General features: G+C 42.9%; 1 pseudogene; it reads left to right on the forward strand.

Moving 5' to 3' along the window:
• The first annotated feature begins 30 nt into the window (after positions 1-30).
• LOC115141292 (isobutyryl-CoA dehydrogenase, mitochondrial-like) lies at positions 31-19463 on the forward strand (annotated as a pseudogene).
• The last annotated feature ends 452 nt before the right edge of the window (positions 19464-19915 follow it).

Genomic DNA, 19915 nt, shown 5'->3' on the forward strand with positions numbered 1-19915 from the left:
AGCACCCGCGTGATATAACCAGTGACCAACATGGTGGCCGTTGGAACGTTCTCTAGTTGCCAGACTGAGTTTATGCATTGGCAGAAAATGTTGTTTAATATTGAACAGCACACAGAAACGAGGAATAGCTTCATGCAAATCATTGGTAGAGTAATGCCAGCAGTATACCACCCTGCATACCACTGCTGGCTTGCTTCTGATGCTAAGCAGGGTTGGTCCTGGTCAGTTCCTGGATGGGAGACCAGATGCTGCTGGAAGTGGTGTTGGAGGGCCAGTAGGAGGCACTCTTTCCTCTGCTCTAAAAAAGGTTTTATCCCACTGCCCTGTGTAGGGTGCTGTCTTTCAGATGGGACGTTAAACAGGTGTCATGACTCTCGGAGGTCATTAAGATCCCATGGCACTTATTGTAAGAGTAGGAGTGTTATGGTATTCTGTGTTTTACATTATAGCCATTACCATATATATGATTAAATATTATCTGATGTCGGCTGTGTGAGGTATCTGCGTTTGTGCACTTGAGCTTCATCATGAGATTAAACAACTGCTTGCTACATCTGCTTTGTGTGTTTGTGTGTGTGACAATACTGAGCAACATGGTGTGACTGCTGCATGTTGCAAAACTGTAGATAACAGCTCAACATCTGCTTTGTGTGTGTGTGTGTGTGTGTGTGTGTGTGTGTGTGTGTGTGTGTGTGTGTGTGTGTGTGTGTGTGTGTGTGTGTGTGTGTGTGTGTGTGTGTGTGTGTGTGTGTGTGTGTGTGTGTGTGTGTGTGTGTGTGTGTGTGTGTGTGTGTGTGTGTGTGTGTGTGTGTGTGTGTGTGTGTGTGTGTGTGTGTGTGTGTGTGTGTGTGTGTGTGTGTGTGTGTGTGTGTGTGTGTGTGTGTGTGTGTGTGTGTGTGTGACTATACTGAGCAACGTGGTGTGACTGTTGCATGTAGATAGACGGGTACAGGGAGGAGAGGCTCATCACGAGGTTTGATTGAGATGGAAAAATACTGAACAACACAATAGCAGGAACTGAGCAACTGTTATAACTAGGGTGTGATACCAGAACAGTGAGAATCTATACATCGACAGAGGGTGAACTCCAAGAAGCGCCAAGGGGCTGGGACTAGTCTGAGCAAGTCTAAAACCATGCTCAGCCTCTACTGTGATAGACATAGTTCCAACCCGTCTGTTGGCCTATCACAGTATAAGAACAGCTGTTTACGTACATCCTGTCAGTTCTTTGTTCTACCCTGCGTGGTGTTACAGTGAACCCGTATATACAAAAATTGCAATTACCATTTATTGCCTGAATTTGATTAAAGATAATTGAAGAAATATTCTGCTTTTTATTTGTCCTGACATCGGATTCGAAAGACGCAACCCTATCAGTGTTAACCCTGGTGTCCTGGCTAAATTCCCAATCTGGACCTCAAACCATCACGGTCACCTAATAATCCCCAGTTTACAATTGGCTCATTCATCCCCCTCCTTTCCCCTGTAACTATTCTCCAGGTTGTTGCTGCAAATGAGAACGTGTTCTCAGTCAATTTACCTGGTAAAATAACGGATAAATAAAATAAATAAAATGCGGACTTGCACTGCTAGTCACCTGAAGCGTTTACATGAGTTAGTTGGGATGAGCAGAATTTCTAGTAGGTAACTGACTGCATAAAGTCTCTTGTTTTTCATTGCTAAGTGTGCATTTTCCAGAAATGCATTGCTACTTATGTACTACTTAGTCATATTGACCTCTGTTGGTAAGGTTATACTGTACTACCTAACTAGCTATGTAAAAACCTCTGGTGGTCAAGTGACACTCAATCGTCATTTTGATGCATTGTAACAGTATGCATTTTAAGAATGCATGGTGGTGTACAGACAGGCTTACTTGAGAATAGACACTTGATTCCTATTGGTCAGCCATGTCTCCTTTCCACCTCTCAAATCAAATTGTATTGGTCACATACACATGGTTATCAGATGTTAATGCGAGCGTAGCGAAATGCTTCTGAGGCAGGGGGGTGGGCTTCTGTCCTGATCTAGGTTGACTTGACAGATGTGATGTAAGGGCAAGTGTGATGTGTGTGTCATGTTCAATGGTTGTTTCAACTATTTCTCTTCATGTAAAAGTGTTTCAAATGATTCTGGTAATTATACCGTACTCTACAGTACTACCATTGTCTAACACTGCTAGGTTTTATGCAGTATGTGCCCTGTGTAACCGGTGCTGAACTGCACCGCTGTAACTCTGCGTTGTGTGTGCGTTGGAGATCAGGTTGTTTTAATTAAGCAGAATTCAATATCTGCATCTTGCATCTGCATCCCAAAAAATTAAAACATTTGTAGAGCACATATGTTCTGCGAATCGTCGCCTCTTTCTAAACAGATGCACAATAGGAGGGACTGGGATCATTCGAGGAGCTAGCCATCGTTCACACATACAATAGCCTGCTAATACCTTAGCTAGCTATTAACCACATGTTGAATTCAGAATGTTAATATAATTCTAAAAACTACAGTTTCAAGTGCATCTTAACAATACCATCCACTTATGAGTAACCCCTAAATATACAACATTATTCATGAACAAAACACTGTGTGTATTGTTGGATCCTGTGTTTTACATTATAGCCATTACCATATATATGATTGAATATTATCTGCTGTTGGCTTGTGTGGATGTATGTATGTGTTATGCAACATAGCTGACTTGAAACATTGTTAAAAGCTTCAGGGCCATGGGCCTTTCTCATGATGGAAAAAAGACAAGAACTGTGCAATGAGTTAGGGGTGGCACATTCAGAGCGTGGTGTTGCGAGAACAAGCGGTCTTTTGTTAGATAACAGGAGCCAGGTGCGAGATAACGGTATGGAGCATGAGAGCCTGGATGTTCTTCACATCTATCAACAGAAGCGCCAAGAGGCGGGGACCGGCCTGAGCGCCTGCAATAGGCTGAGCAAGTTTAAACCACGCCCGGTCTCTACTGTGATAGGCCAACAGACGTGTTGGAACTGTCTATCACAGTATAAAGAATACTGTTTTACATACGTCTTGTCAGTTCTCTGTTCTGCCCTGCGTGGTATTACAGTGAGCCCGTATATACGAAAGTTGCATTTGCCATTTATTACTTAGCTAATAAAAAATACATAGTATAAAATCGGTGACTCATTGTTATATTTATCCTGATACCAGATTTGAATTTACGCAACCCTAACAATTTGGTGACCACCGACGTGATCTGGTGAAAGAACTTCGCTGGAAATTGTCCGGCTGATTGGCCAGTACTGTCGTTGGACGGTGTGTCTCACAAATCCTGACCGGTCAACTAAAAGAGGTAAGCAGACACCTGTTGTGAAAAACTAAAGTTCTGCACATTGGACTTATCCAAATTTAGTTTTGTGAGACACCTGTTTGATGTAAGTTACTAAATTTAAACTATTGTGACATGTGATATTGGAATATAGTTGAGAAAGTAATATCTCCATTGGCAACTGCAATTTTATTATTGATCAACAATAATTAATGGTGCATTGTGTATGGGATGTACTAGTATGCCTGGCTGGTAGGTGGTAACAGAGATCACTTACTACATGTATGAATGGTGGGTAACGGGTGACCACCAAAGCTTGAATGGATAGTCTGGGACTACATGTATGATTCATTCTAGTTGATTATAAAAGTGTGACTGGATAGTCTGGGACTACATGCATGAGTGGTGGGTAACGAGTGACCACCAAAGTGCGAATGGAAAGCCATATGATTTACATTTACATTACATTTAAGTCATTTAGCAGACGCTCTTATCCAGAGCGACTTACAAATTGGTGCATTCACCTTATGACATCCAGTGGAACAGTAGTGCATCTAAATATTTTAAGGGGGTGAGAGGGATTACTTTATCCTATCCTAGGTATTCCTTAAAGAGGTGGGGTTTCAGGTGTCTCCGGAAGGTGGTGATTGACTCCGCTGTCCTGGCGTCGTGAGGGAGTTTGTTCCACCATTGGGGGGCCAGAGCAGCGAACAGTTTTGACTGGGCTGAGCAGGAACTGTACTTCCTCAGTGGTAGGGAGGCGAGCAGGCCAGAGGTGGATGAACGCAGTGCCCTTGTTTGGGTGTAGGGCCTGATCAGAGCCTGGAGGTACTGAGGTGCCGTTCCCCTCACAGCTCCGTAGGCAAGCACCATGGTCTTGTAGCGGATGCGAGCTTCAACTGGAAGCCAGTGGAGAGAGCGGAGGAGCGGGGTGACGTGAGAGAACTTGGGAAGGTTGAACACCAGACGGGCTGCGGCGTTCTGGATGAGTTGTAGGGGTTTAATGGCACAGGCAGGGAGCCCAGCCAACAGCGAGTTGCAGTAATCCAGACGGGAGATGACAAGTGCCTGGATTAGGACCTGCGCCGCTTCCTGTGTGAGGCAGGGTCGTACTCTGCGGATGTTGTAGAGCATGAACCTACAGGAACGGGCCACCGCCTTGATGTTAGTTGAGAACGACATGGTGTTGTCCAGGATCACGCCAAGGTTCTTAGCGCTCTGGGAGGAGGACACAATGGAGTTGTCAACCGTGATGGCGAGATCATGGAACGGGCAGTCCTTCCCGGGAGGAAGAGCAGCTCCGTCTTGCCGAGGTTCAGCTTGAGGTGGTGATCCGTCATCCACACTGATATGTCTGCCAGACATGCAGAGATGCGATTCGCCACCTGGTCATCAGAAGGGGGAAAGGAGAAGATTAATTGTGTGTCGTCTGCATAGCAATGATAGGAGAGACCATGTGAGGTTATGACAGAGCCAAGTGACTTGGTGTATAGCGAGAATAGGAGAGGGCCTAGAACAGAGCCCTGGGGGACACCAGTGGTGAGAGCACGTGGTGTGGAGACGGATTCTCGCCACGCCACCTGGTAGGAGCGACCTGTCAGGTAGGACGCAATCCAAGCGTGGGCCGCGCCGGAGATGCCCAACTCGGAGAGGGTGGAGAGGAGGATCTGATGGTTCACAGTATCGAAGGCAGCCGATAGGTCTAGAAGGATGAGAGCAGAGGAGAGAGTTAGCTTTAGCAGTGCGGAGCGCCTCCGTGATACAGAGAAGAGCAGTCTCAGTTGAATGACTAGTCTTGAAACCTGACTGATATGGATCAAGAAGGTCATTCTGAGAGAGATAGCGGGAGAGCTGGCCAAGGACGGCACGTTCAAGAGTTTTGGAGAGAAAAGAAAGAAGGGATACTGGTCTGTAGTTGTTGACATCGGAGGGATCGAGTGTAGGTTTTTTCAGAAGGGGTGCAACTCTCGCTCTCTTGAAGACGGAAGGGACGTAGCCAGCGGTCAGGGATGAGTTGATGAGCGAGGTGAGGTAAGGGAGAAGGTCTCCGGAAATGGTCTGGAGAAGAGAGGAGGGGATAGGGTCAAGCGGGCAGGTTGTTGGGCGGCCGGCCGTCACAAGACGCGAGATTTCATCTGGAGAGAGAGGGAGAAAGAGGTCAGAGCACAGGGTAGGGCAGTGTGAGCAGAACCAGCGGTGTCGTTTGACTTAGCAAACGAGGATCGGATGTCGTCGACCTTCTTTTCAAAATGGTTGACGAAGTCATCTGCAGAGAGGGAGGAGGGGGGGGGAGGAGGATTCAGGAGGGAGGAGAAGGTGGCAAAGAGCTTCCTAGGGTTAGAGGCAGATGCTTGGAATTTAGAGTGGTAGAAAGTGGCTTTAGCAGCAGAGAGAGAAGAGGAAAATGTAGAGAGGAGGGAGTGAAAGGATGCCAGGTCCGCAGGGAGGCGAGTTTTCCTCCATTTCCGTTCGGCTGCCCGGAGCCCTGATGTGAATGTGATGTACTAGGCAGGGCCAAGTGTGGAAGACGGATATTTAAATTGATTACTCGGACTTGAGACCGATTTAGCCTTTGGGAAAGGGTCTCTCTAAGGTCCTAACATAGCATAGGTGTGTGTGAAGTACATCGGGGAGTAAAGTCGTCGCACTGACTACCAAGTTTGAATGAGACATTAAGTTGTACTAGAAACGTGATCCGGTTGACACGTTAGTCATATGGAGTGATTGTATTTTTTATTTTGTACATTTGGTATTGAAGTAAAGGTGATAATCCGGGGGATACTAGACTACTTAATACCCTAGGGGACCCACAGTGCATAATTGAGTTCTTACTTTAGACCTAATTGGGGGCCGATTTAGCCGTAGGGAAAGGGTACCACTTGGGTTTTAGTAAAGGCATAGGTTGTTGACAGTATTGTAGTGTACATAAAATGTCGTTGGAAATAGAAAAGGTGTTGAAAACGCTGAAGTCCACTCTAGAATTGAATGAAGGCAGAGAGGGTAAGGAGTGGAAGAGACGGGGTGAGAAGCTGTACAGAGAATGGACAGAAGGTGGGGCCATTGCGTCTCCCATTGAAGCTTGCTGGGGTGAATGAAGAGTTGTGTGTGTATGGTGTAAATTGAAGCTTACTGGCGTAAATGAAGATTTGTGAGACTCAAATCGTGTGCATGAAATACGCTTGATATTCAGTCGGGGACTAATATCGGTATGAATGAGGTCGGGGACCAAGCGAGTGTGGTACATTAGGTATTTCAGTTGGAGCTGGTACCGGTGAGAATGTTGAAAAAGTCGCAGGCTTGCTGATGAGAGTTATATCATAGAATATTGAGGGGGTGTGCATGACTGTTGGAAAAAGTGTTAAACTCTATTAACATAAAATTCTGTGTGTAGATTTATATGAGGTTTGAACTATACTAATATTGTAGAATTACAAAATCAACATCTGAACATACTTACGTTAAACATTAATTGAGCCACTGAGTAATAGATAAGATATACACTAGGTACGGGGCGACGAGTGTGGTCGATGTAAGACGGGAGTGGTGTTCTAACCAAGTGCTGAGAAATAAGGTAGATTTATTTTGTTCTTTTAATTAATTTACACAAGTACTTCCCGGTTATTGATTTTGGTTTGATTGTTCAGATAACACCACTGAAATTAAACAGGAGGTTAAGGTATACTAACATTAGAATCTGTTTTCATTATGGGGAACAATGAAAGGCCCGCAGAGTGGATTGCAGGCTGAGGTTTTTATGTTAAAGGGACAGTGCACATTTATCACAGTTGTGTGTGTGTCTAATGGCTGGGTATTTAAGAAATATTTTGGGGAGACAATTTGGAGAAACACGAATAAAACATGAAACATCGAGACAAATTATTTGAGTTTGAGGGGATTATCATAATTATTAGGTTTTGTTTTTGTAGTAAACGTTTGGGTTAAGGGGATTTCCACGTTCCCAGAGACATGATATCTTAAAGGGGTACACTCACATATGGAATATTAGGAGTTTTATTTTCTGAGTTTTAATTACTCAAGTGAATTTTTTAAAGATAAAGGGTTCTTTAATATGTCTAATATGGTATGGAACACGAATGTAGGGGGATGGTGTAACCTTTGACCTGCATTCATGACTCTCCCGGGTGGTCTGATCAGCCACAAGGGGGTGCCATTTGAATAATGAATTTGTGGTCATGGGTAATACTGTTTAAAAAATAAAAAATAAAATGTTTTTAATTTTTATTTAATTTATTTTTTAAGGTAACTTAATTATAGTGGAGTTTAATTAACCTATATAAGGACTTTAGAAATTGCCACCATAGACATGTTTAAAAAAATAATAAAAATAAAAAACCCATGACTTTAGATAAAGCCAAACAGTGAGACATTTAGTTAAAATGTGGAAACATGAGAAAAAGAACTACAGACAGATAGGGGAAAAGGCAGACAGAAGAGCCCTCCCCCGCACTGCAGAGACCTTGAAGGTTGGAGAGCAGAGAGGAGAAGTTTTAGAAGGGGAGCCAGGACAGGCAAGGATAACAGAATGTGTAGATAACAGTTACTGAGTGGAGACAAAAGCGAGAATTGGACATGTGGAAAATGAAAGGGCCGCTCCTAAATGATAATGTCAGAACAGAAGGATAATATACTAATCTTACCTAAGTCATTGTTTAGAGTAGGTAAGGTTGTTACCTGGGCAGAGCCAGGTATCAAAAGGGGGATGGGTAAATTGTGGTCTAGGATAGGATGGGGCCTATTGGATAAGAAACTAATAATTTAAAAAAAATGTAGCTAACAAATGGGCATAGAAGTTAAAGATATAATCAGATAAAACATATGAGAAACTGTTTGTTAACCAAGCCTGTATGTCCAGGATTTTATGCATTACAGGTGAACTACAGGTGAAGTCACTCAATCCAGTCCCAGAGGCTTGTTGGGGGGACCATACCAAGGACTCCTGGTGACAGCTAGCTGAAAGAGCTACCCGGATTCATATCGCACGGCGGGAGGGTAAGACACCCAGACACTGTCGAACAATAAACAGTGTTCGAGAGGAGAACTGGAATTAACAGAATTCCGGGGGCCATCTCTCGAATGAAGAACATCCTTCCTGTCTTCTCACCCCTGTTTTTGTTCATAGAAGTGAAGATGTGTCTGGCTCTTGCTAAGTGATGTGTTCTCGGGGAAAGGGTGGGGCTTCACATGGAAGCTGTTCGTCTGAGCTGTCTTATCGTGGGTGACATATTCCTGATACAGCACGTCCTACTTGAGTATGCGGAGAGTGGTAATTTGACCCATGGTTTAGACGATGAGGATTTTGTTCCAAAATAAGCATAAGAGATCCCTAGATCTGGGTGGACAGGAAGTTAGAGTAGAGGTTGGGAAGGATCTCTCAATGGAGTTTTATGTAGACCAAAATGGAGTCTCTAACTACATGGCAGTCTAGGACACTGAGCCATTATGGCATATATCAGTGCAGGTTCCCATATTGATCGTGGACACAGGTCATAGCTCATTTGGAGAGAGAGGGCTATATGAATCCACTCACCCAGTATGGAAGGACAAAGTTGACATTGATAACATTGGGGTTCCACGGACGTGGACTGGATTAATTATATTTATTATAATCAACAGCGCTTTAACAATTATACCAAAGATGCTATTAAAGGTTTTGCAGAACAGACTGAAGCAACCAGCCTGATGGCTTGGCAGAATAGAATTGCATTAGATATGTTATTGGCTGAAAAGGGAGAAGTATGCGTGATTATCGGGACCATGTTTGTGCTTACATCCCAAATAACACAGCTCCGGACGATTCAGTGCCCGAAGCCTCAGCTGGTTTGACCACCCTGGCTCACGGTTTGGCAGAAAACTCTGGGGTGGATACTTCTCTGACTAATATAATTTGATAGCATGTTCGGAAAATGGAAAAAATATTATGATCACTGTATTATGGGCTACATTCACCTGTGTGACTGTTTTAGTTTTATGGGGCTGTTGTCTAATTCCCTGTGTATGAGGCCTTATTTCCAGAACTCTGGAGAAATCGATGGAAATAGATGGTGAGGTACCAGCGGATTCCAGGTTCTGACCCGTGGAGTGCTGAATGTATGTCTACAGAACAAGTGGACGAAAATTATAAATTCAATTATATTAAATTGGGAGGGTGTCCGTATGGGGATTACATGATAACCAACTTGGGACAGTTCTAGGATTGGAGAAGAGGGTATCCTTATAGCATAGGGGATCCCACAAAGGTGGATAGGTTTTCCATGATATGGGGAAAACTGGGAGCACTGTTGAACTTTGTAAAGGTGATGAAAGCCTACTAACCATCAAAACTATTAAGCTCTCTGATGCAGGCACTTACACCCTTGGACTACAAAGGACCAGGACAGACACGATGGGTGTGTTTTCTATTAAGGTGCTGCCAAAACCAGAGGTCCCAGACGAACCAGAGCCAGACACACTCCTCTACCACCCCTGGACCGAACCTGCCACCCACCACCACTGTGTTAAATCCCATTCAGGTAATTAATGTTAGAGACTATTCAGCTATTGATCAATTAGGCACTGAGACTGGTTTTGATGGTAGGGACAATTTGTGTCTGTCCTATATGATGTATACAGCTAAGACCCTGAAAAGAAAGGACTGCATGAGTTACATGAAACATTGGTCATGCTAGACCTGTTCTGGCTACACACCTATTTGCTATAGGAGAAGGAGAGGGGTGGTTGTGTATTCTGAGAGGTTTTTACCAGGTTCAGCCCAATTCAACTCTCTGTTCCTCTTTGAGCCTTGTGTTTCCTACAGTACCTCCTCATCGGGCCCCTTGGGGTGTTAAGGCATATGGGGGCAATTACAGTTGCATTACGGGTACAGGTAATGGCATTGATTATGGGAGATTGCCTGAAGCTGATTGCAGTAGTAACATAACCATTAATTCCACTTGGCCAGTTACAAGCCTAAACCAAACTAGTGGTCTGGCTGATGTGTGGTGGATCTGTGGACCCAAAAGAGTGCTGAGACCCATTCTTAGAGGAGACTGGCAAGGTACGTGTGCTCTGACCAGTTTGATAATTCCACTGACCATTGTTGATGTTACTGCTGAGCAGCTGTTGGGTTCTGTATCCAGGGGACCTGAAAACATTCCATCCCATGGGAGACATAGATGTAGTGCTCCATGGACAGAGGATGTAGTTGACATACACACTAACCTGTTGGGAGTGCCAGTGGGGGTTCCTCATGAGTTTCAGGCCTTGGGTAGTAATGATGGACTCTGACACTTACTACCTATTATGGGACCAGCCATAGTGGATGCAAGACAGACTGCATGGATTAATTACATCTACTATGATCAACAGCGTTTTGTGAATTACTCCCGTGATGCACTCACTGGTATGTCCGAACAGCTTGAGGCCACATCTAGAGGCCACATCTAGGGTTGCCAGACAGAATAGACTTGCTTTGGATATGCTTCTTGCCAGTCAGGGGGGCGTCTGTAAGATGTTTGGTGAACAATGTTGCACGTATATTCCTAATAACACCAGTCCAGATGGTAGTATATCTAAGGCCCTTAATGGGCTTGATGCACTATCTGCTGAGATGAGGACCATGGCGGGGGTGGAGGAGTCTGGACTGTTCTCTTGGTTGGGAGCCTGGTTTGGTAAGTACACTGGTATGGTGGTTACTGGATTTCTGACCCTAATTCTTGTATTTTTGTTATTGATGTGTTGTGCTGCTTGCATCATACCGTGTTTTAAGAAGTCTGTTACAGATGTGGTGAAGTCTTCAGGCATGATGATGCCTTTGCTTGATGCTCCAGTTGGAGATGCTGATACTGAATCATGCTTTCAGGGGAGGATGGGACTGACTGAGGATGACCCATGGTATGCTGTGGGTGAGGTAGTAGAATCGATTTTACACCACCACAGTTCCTTGTTATACATTTTTTATGATAGGTTTTCTTTCCAGTATGTTTGTTCTCCCTGTTGTGAAGCATTTATAATAATGCTTTACTCTGTTTTCCATGACCAAAGTTTTATCCTGTATCTTACATGTCAATAAACAATAAAGTTTTATCCTGTTTTTGCTAAGTGACACCCTTATGGGTGTCAAAAGGGGGAGACAAAAGCATATATCACTTGTCGATTTTTTTCTCTATTTTTCTTGGTTGATTTTTCTTTTCTATTTTTCTGTTTTATTAATAATAAACTTTTTATTATTTTCATGAAATGCTATTAACATATTACTATGTTGGGACTGCTGAAATAAAGGATAATGAGTGACACCCTAGCGGGTGTCAAAAGGGGGACTTAAATTTCACACCATTTTCTTTTGTTCTGTTTTTGAATGAGCTGTTGTTCTCTTTTGACATGAGGGTTGTAAGTTCCTAGGTGGCTGGTAGCCAATCTAGTACATAGTGGGATCGAATGGAGGACATGAAGGTATTTTAAACTTTGTAACTGTTATATGATTCATTGCTGAATTTTTGTTCACACCCTTGGGGGTGTGAAAAAGGGGGATTGTTGGATCCTGTGTTTTACATTATAGCCATTACCATATATATGATTGAATATTATCTGCTGTTGGCTTGTGTGGATGTATGTATGTGTTATGCAACATAGCTGACTTGAAACATTGTTAAAAGCTTCAGGGCCATGGGCCTTTCTCATGATGGAAAAAAGACAGGAACTGTGCAATGAGTTAGGGGTGGCACATTCAGAGCGTGGTGTTGCGAGAACAAGCGGTCTTTTGTTAGATAACAGGAGCCAGGTGCGAGATAACGGTATGGAGCATGAGAGCCTGGATGTTCTTCACATCTATCAACAGAAGCGCCAAGAGGCGGGGACCCGCCTGAGCGCCTGCAATAGGCTGAGCAAGTTTAAACCACGCCCAGTCTCTACTGTGATAGGCCAACAGACGTGTTGGAACTGTCTATCACAGTATAAAGAATACTGTTTTACATATGTCTTGTCAGTTCTCTGTTCTGCCCTGCGTGGTATTACAGTGAGCCCGTATATACGAAAGTTGCATTTGCCATTTATTACTTAGCTAATAAAAAATACATAGTATAAAATCGGTGACTCATTGTTATATTTATCCTGATACCAGATTTGAATTTACGCAACCCTAACAGTATGACTTTGTGCTTAAAAGAATCAAATTCAGACAGAAAAAGCGTGCCTACCTCTCATAGTGCATCAAAATGATTTGAGCACGAGCACGCAGGGCAAAACGTAAGTACACACTCCCCTACTCCCAAGATGCAGGCATGGATAATAACAAATCAACATGACATATTAATATATGAACCTGGTGAAATTCACACAGTACTTTAACTTACACCTGCATGACTCTATTCTTAACTCCCTCCTTGCAGCTGCTCACGGCCTCAGTGATGAACAGAAAGCGTTTCAGAAGATGGCCTTTAACTTCGCAGCAAATGAAATGTCTCCACACATGGCTGATTGGGATGAAAAGGTATTACTGTACAGTGCAACTTGTTTAGCTATTCCCTTTCAACCCATACATGTCAATGGAATAAATGGAACAGTATCAAACATATGGAAACTACTTGTTTGACTCCTTTCCATGAATGCCATTCCAGCCATTAGCTCCTCCCACCAGCCTCCTCTGCAATCACTAAACCCCTTTTTTTGTGAGAGGGCATTTGCATGAACGTAAAAAGCAACTTTCATTGTTCAGGAAACCTTCCTGGTGGAGACCATGTGTAAGGCTGCCCAGCTGGGGTTTGGGGGGATCTGTGGACAGCCGGAGGTGGGGGGGATCTGGCCTGTCTCGTCTGGACACCTCGCTCATCTTTGAGACCTTATCGACAGGCTGCGTTAGCACCACAGCCTACCTCAGAATTCACAAGTAAGGCGTGGCAAATGCCAGCAATCACCACAACCTCTCAAAAGTGTCTGCTTAAGAGATTCACCAAACATCACATACAGACAATTGACTAGATATTAATTGAAAGCAGGAGTAAGTATGGGGTGTTCATTAATAGATGCTAATTTCTGTGCAGCATGTGTAACTGGATGATTGACACCTTCGGCAACACTGAGCAGAGGGAGAAGTTCTGCCCTGAGCTTTGTACGATGGACAAGTTTGCCTCTTATTGTCTCACTGAGCCAGGTTGGTATTTTGTCCTAATCTTTCTATTATGTGATGGATAAGGATAGGATAAAGTAATCCCTCTCACCCCCCCTCCCCCTGAAAAGATTTAGATGCACTACTGTTCCACTGGAGGTCATAAGGTGAATGCACCAATTTGTAAGTCGCTCTGGATAAGAGCGTCTGCTAAATGACTTAAATGTAAATGTAAATGTGTCATGCATTGACACCATGAACCTTTATAGTGTGGCTATCCTTTCTGTCTTATTGAATCTCATTTCCCATTCATGTTTCAGGCAGTGGCAGTGATGCTGCTTCGTTACTCACTAATGCAAAGTTGGAAGGAGACCATTATGTCCTCAATGGGTCCAAGGTATTGATTTTATTCATCTCCTTACTGTAGCTGATATGAAAGAATAAATTGTGATATAAAGTGGAGGTATCGCTCTCACTGTGTTTGTCCTGCTGCAGGCCTTCATCAGTGGAGGAGGAGACACATACATAGTAATGTGTCGGACGGGAGGGAAAGGTCCTAAGGGGATCTCCTGTGTGGTGGTGGAGAAAGACACTCCAGGAATCAGTTTTGGCAACAAGGAGAAGAAGGTAGCTGGCATTTGATTGATGTTGATAGTCTTAAATTGGTAATTTTGAATACAATCCTTATGTCTAATAAACTGTAACGCAGGAGCCTACAAACTTACATGGTCTATAGTTCATTTCCACATGTCTAAGTGAAGCAATGCCCACCAGGGGGCATAGTTGAGTCATAGTTGTGTTGAAGCCCTGATGGATGCAGTGATTTTCCAACAGAGGCCTCTGTTATCTCAACAGGTGGGATGGAACTCTCAGCCAACCAGAGCAGTGATCTTAGAGGACTGCCACGTCCCAGTGATCAGTCAGCTGGGTCAGGAGGGACAGGGCTTTAACATCGCTATGAGAGGCCTGAATGGAGGCAGGATCAATATTGGTGAGGTGGCAACAAGTTTACCTTTTTGGTTGGTTATTTAATGGTTTGTTATTTGATGGCCGTATGTATGTGTATATATGTATATTAGAGGTTGACCGATTATGATTTTTCAACGCCGATGCCGATTATTGGAGGACAAAAAAAGCCTATACTGATTATTCTGCCGATTTTTTTACGTTTATTTGTAATAATGACAATTACAACAATACTGAATGAACACTTGTTTTAACTTAATATAATAAATCAATATAGCCTCAAATAAATAATGAAACATGTTCAATTTGGTTTAAATAATGCAAAAACAAAGTGTTGGAGAAGAAAGTAAAAGTGCAATATGTGCCATGTAAGAAAGCTAACGTTTATGTTCCTTGCTCAGAACATGAGAACATATGAAAGCTGGTGGTTCCTTTCAAGATGAGTCTTCAATATTCCCAGGCAAGAAATTTTAGGTTGTAGTTATAGGAATTATAGGACTATTTTTCTCTATACGATTTGTATTTCATATACCTTTGACTATTGGATGTTATTATAGGCACTTTAGTATTGCCAGTGTAACAGTATAGCTTCCGTCCCTCTCCTCGTACCTACCTGGGCTCGAATCAGGAACACAACGACAACAGCCACCCTCGAATCAGCGTTACCCATGCAGAGCAAGGAAAACAACTACTCCAAGTCTCAGAGCGAGTGACGTTTGAAACGCCATTAGCCCGCACCCCGCTAACGAGCTAGTCATTTGAAGTCATAAACAGCAGAGCTGCTGGCAAAATGCACTAAAGTACTTTTTAAATGAATGCTTATGAGCCTGCTGGTGCCTACCATCGCTCAGTCAGACTGCTCTATCAAATCATAGACTTCATTATAACATAATAACACACAAAAATGCGATTAATATGGTTAATATGGTCGAATCCGGAAACTATCATCTCGAAAACAAGACGTTTATTATTTCAGTGAAATAGGGAACTGTTCCGTATTTTATTTAACGGGTGGCATCCATAAGTCTAAATATTCCTGTTAAATTGCACGACCTTCAATGTTATGTCATAATTATGTAAAATTCTGGCAAATTTGTTCGCAATGAGCCAGGCGGCCCAAACTGTTCAATATACCCTGACTCTGTGTGCAATGAAAGCAAGAGAAGTGACACAATTTCACCTGGTTAATGTTGCCTGCTAACCTGGATTTCTTTTAGCTAAATATGCAGGTTTAAAAATGTTTACTTCTGTGTATTGATATTAAGAAAGGCATTGGTGTTTATGGTTAGGTACACGTTGGAGCAACGACAGTGCTTTTTCGCGAATGCGCACTACATCGATTATATGCAACGCAGGACACGCTCGATAAACTAGTAATATCATCAACCATGTGTAAATATATATGTGTTTATATATGTGTGTGTGTGTGTGTATATATACACACACACACACACACACACACACACACACACACACACACACACACACACACACACATACATATACACACACATAGATATACATATATATATACACATATGTGTGTATATACACACACACACACAGTGGGAAAAAAGTATTTAGTCAGCTACCAATTGTGCAAGTTCTCCCACTTAAAAAGATGAGAGTCCTGTAATTTTCATCATAGGTACACTTCAACTATGACAGACAAAACGAGGGGAAAAAATCCAGAAAATCACATTATGGTAGAAAATAAGTATATGGTCACCTACAAACAAGCAAGATTTCTGGCTCTCACAGACCTGTAACTTCTCCTTTAAGAGGCTCCTCTGTCCTCCACTCGTTACCTGTATTAATGGCACCTGTTTGAACTTGTTATCAGTATAAAAGACACCTGTCCACAACCTCAAACAGTCACACTCCAAACTCCACTATGGCCAAGACCAAAGAGCTGTCAAAGGACACCAGAAACAAAATTGTAGACCTGCACCAGGCTGGGAAGACTGAATCTGCAATAGGTAAGCAGCTTGGTTTGAAAAAATCAACTGTGGGAGCAATTATTAGGAAATGGAAGACATACAAGACCACTGATAATCTCCCTCGATCTGTGTGTGTATATATATATATATATATATATGTGTGTGTGTGTGGTCAGATGAAACCAAAATATGTCATTGCCAACAAAGGGTATATAACAAAGTATTGAGATAAACTTTTGTTATTGACCAAATACTTATTTTCCACCATAATTTGCAAATAAATTCATTAAAAATCCTACAATGTGATTTTCTGGATTTTTTTTCTTCTCATTTTGTCTGTCATAGTTGAAGTGTACCTATGACGAAAATTACAGGCCTCTCTCATCTTTTTAAGTGGGAGAACTTGCACAATTGGTGGCTGACTAAATACTTTTTTGCCCCACTGTATATGTGTATAATAATATAGGTGTATATACGTGTGTGTGTGTGTATATATATGTGTGTGTATATTAATATGTGTATATATACATGTGTGTGTGTGTGTATATATATATATATATACACATATATACACACATATAGATATATACATGTGTGTGTGTGTATACACATATATACATATATATAACGTGTGTGTGTGTGTATATATATACACATATATACATAACGTGTATATATATATATGTATATATATACACATATATACATAACGTGTATATATATATGTATATATTTGTGTGTGTGTATATATATATACACTGCTCAAAAAAATAAAGGGAACACTTAAACAACACAATGTAACTCCAAGTCAATCACACTTCTGTGAAATCAAACTGTCCACTTAGGAAGCAACACTGATTGACAATAAATGTCACATGCTGTTGTGCAAATGGAACAGACAACAGGTGGAAATTATAGGCATTTAGCAAGACACCCCCCAATAAAGGAGTGGTTCTGCAGGTGGAGACCACAGACCACTTCTCAGTTCCTATGCTTCCTGGCTGATGTTTTGGTCACTTTGGAATGCTGGCCCTGGCTTTCACTCTAGTGGTAGCACGAGACGGAGTCTACAACCCACGCAAGTGGCTCAGGTAGTGCAGCTCATCCAGGATGGCACATCAATGCGAGATGTGGCAAGAAGGTTTGCTGTGTCTGTCAGCTTAGTGTCCAGAGCATGGAGGCGCTACCAGGAGACAGGCCAGTACATCAGGAGACGTAGAGGAGGTCGTAGGAGGGCAACAACCCAGCAGCAGGACCACTACCTCTGCCTTTGTGCAAGGAGGAGCACTGCCAGAGCCCTGCAAAATGACCTCCAGCAGGCCACAAAGGTGCATGTGTCTGCTCAAACGTTCAGAAACAGACTCCATGAGGGTGGTATGTCGGTCCGACGTCCACAGGTGGGGGTTGTGCTTACAGCCCAACACCGTGCAGGACGTTTGGCATTTGCCAGAGAGCACCAAGATTGGCAAATTCGCCACTGGCGCCCTGTGCTCTTCACAGATGAAAGCAGGTTCACACTGAGCACATGTGACAGTCTGGAGACGCCATGGAGAACGTTCTGCTGCCTGCAACATCCTCCAGCATGACCGGTTTGGCGGTGGGTCAGTCATGGTGTGGGGTGGCATTTCTTTGGGGGGCCGCACAGCCCTCCATGTGCTCGCCAGAGGTAGCCTGACTGCCATTAGGTACCGAGATGAGATCCTCAGACCCCTTGTGAGACCATATGCTGGTGTGGTTGGCCCTGGGTTCCTCCTACTGCAAAACAATGCTAGAACACATGTGGCTGGAGTGTGTCAGCAGTTCCTGCAAGAGGAAGGCATTGATGCTATGGACTGGCCCGCCCGTTCCCCAGACCTGAATCCAATTGAGCACATCTGGGACATCATGTCTAGCTCCATCCACCAACGTCACGTTGCACCACAGACTGTCCAGGAGTTGGCGAATGCTTTATTCCAGGTCTGGGAGGAGATCCCTTAGGAGACCATCCGCCACCTCATCAATGCCCAGGCGTTGTAGGGAGGTCATACAGGCACGAGGAGGCCACACACACTACTGAGCCTAATTTGGACTTGTTTTAAGGACATTACATCAAAGTTGGATCAGCCTGTAGTGTGTTTTCCACTTTGATTTTGAGTGTGACTCCAAATCCAGACCTCCATGGGTTGATAAATTTGATTTCCATTGATAATTTTTGTGTGATTTTGTCGTCAGCACATTCAACTATGTAAAGAAAGTATTTAATAAGAATATTTCATTCATTCAGATCTAGGATGTGTTATTTTAGTGTTCCCTTGATTATTTTGAGCAGTGTATATACATATATACACGTGTGTGTATATATAGACACGTATATTTATATATATATATGTGTGTATATATACGTATATGTCTATATACATGTGTGTATATATGTATATATGTGTGTATACATATTTGTGTGCTTTGAATTGGGAAAGACCTTTAGTGATACTGTGTTTGACGGTTTCCCTCTGGGTTCCTGCAGTTTAAGTTGGCAGAGATGGCCACCAAGCTAGTGGTGTCACGTCTGTTGGTGCGTGAGGCTGCCCTGGCACTGCAGGAGGGTCTGAAGCTGTGTCCCTCTGCTCCATGGCCAAACTCTTTGTCACTGACGAATGCTTCAACTTGAGTCAATTCGTTAGGCAAAATGGTTCTTAGGGATACTGTGTTATTTGAGTATTGACAGTAAAACTTCCATGAGCTAGCTATTAGCCTGGAAGTGTATTTGTTTCAACTGCAGCAGACTTTCGTTTTGACCTGCAGGGATCAGTCATTCAGCACAGGGTAGAGGTGCAGTGGAATTCCACTGCAGCATAATTACACTTTTTTTTCGAGACCCAGAGTGTATTGTAGGCCATTGTTTCTTTGCTAAAATGTGAAACGATGCCCAGCCATTAAAAAGGACCAGTGCATGTTGGAGACTCAACATTTTACAGTAAGTGGTCTCCTCTTACGCACTGGTAATGATGTAGAAGTCTAGTTATCAGATGTAGCTGCACATCTCTCACACACATCGGTATCTCTGCCTTCTCTCAATAGATCTGTAACCAGGCACTCCAGATGCATGGTGGATACGGTTACCTCAAAGACTACGCTGTTCAGCAGTTTGTCCGGGACATCAGAGTCCACCAGATACCGGAGGGTATGTATACAAAGCTGTGCTTTATAACATAATGGTTCAGTATTTTAATGACAATGCACACATCTTTATAAACTTGTTATCACTAGCCACTGTTGCATTGACAAATTACTGATTTACCCTTTTATATTGTCTCTTTCAGAACAAATGAAATAATGCGGATGATAATTGCCAGAAGTTTACTGTCAGTCTGGATAAATATGCCATGGGCTGGGATTTTCTCCTGTCTTGAAGGGATGGTGTGGTGGCAGGCTTCTTGTTGTTTGACTGTATCCCTCAAGTGTCTTGAACTCCCCTCTTTTAAAGGGGGAATACTATAGGCTAAAGCTATAATTAGGTCCTTTCCTGTTTGTGTGGAATTAAATAACAGCTGCTCATTGAGGGATATGGAAGTGGAACCATATTAGATATGTCATATTTCTCCATGCTGTATTTTGTGGAGAAGGCTTTTGGTT

Source organism: Oncorhynchus nerka, linkage group LG14 (assembly GCF_034236695.1).
Source record: "Oncorhynchus nerka isolate Pitt River linkage group LG14, Oner_Uvic_2.0, whole genome shotgun sequence".
NCBI lineage: Eukaryota > Metazoa > Chordata > Actinopteri > Salmoniformes > Salmonidae > Oncorhynchus > Oncorhynchus nerka.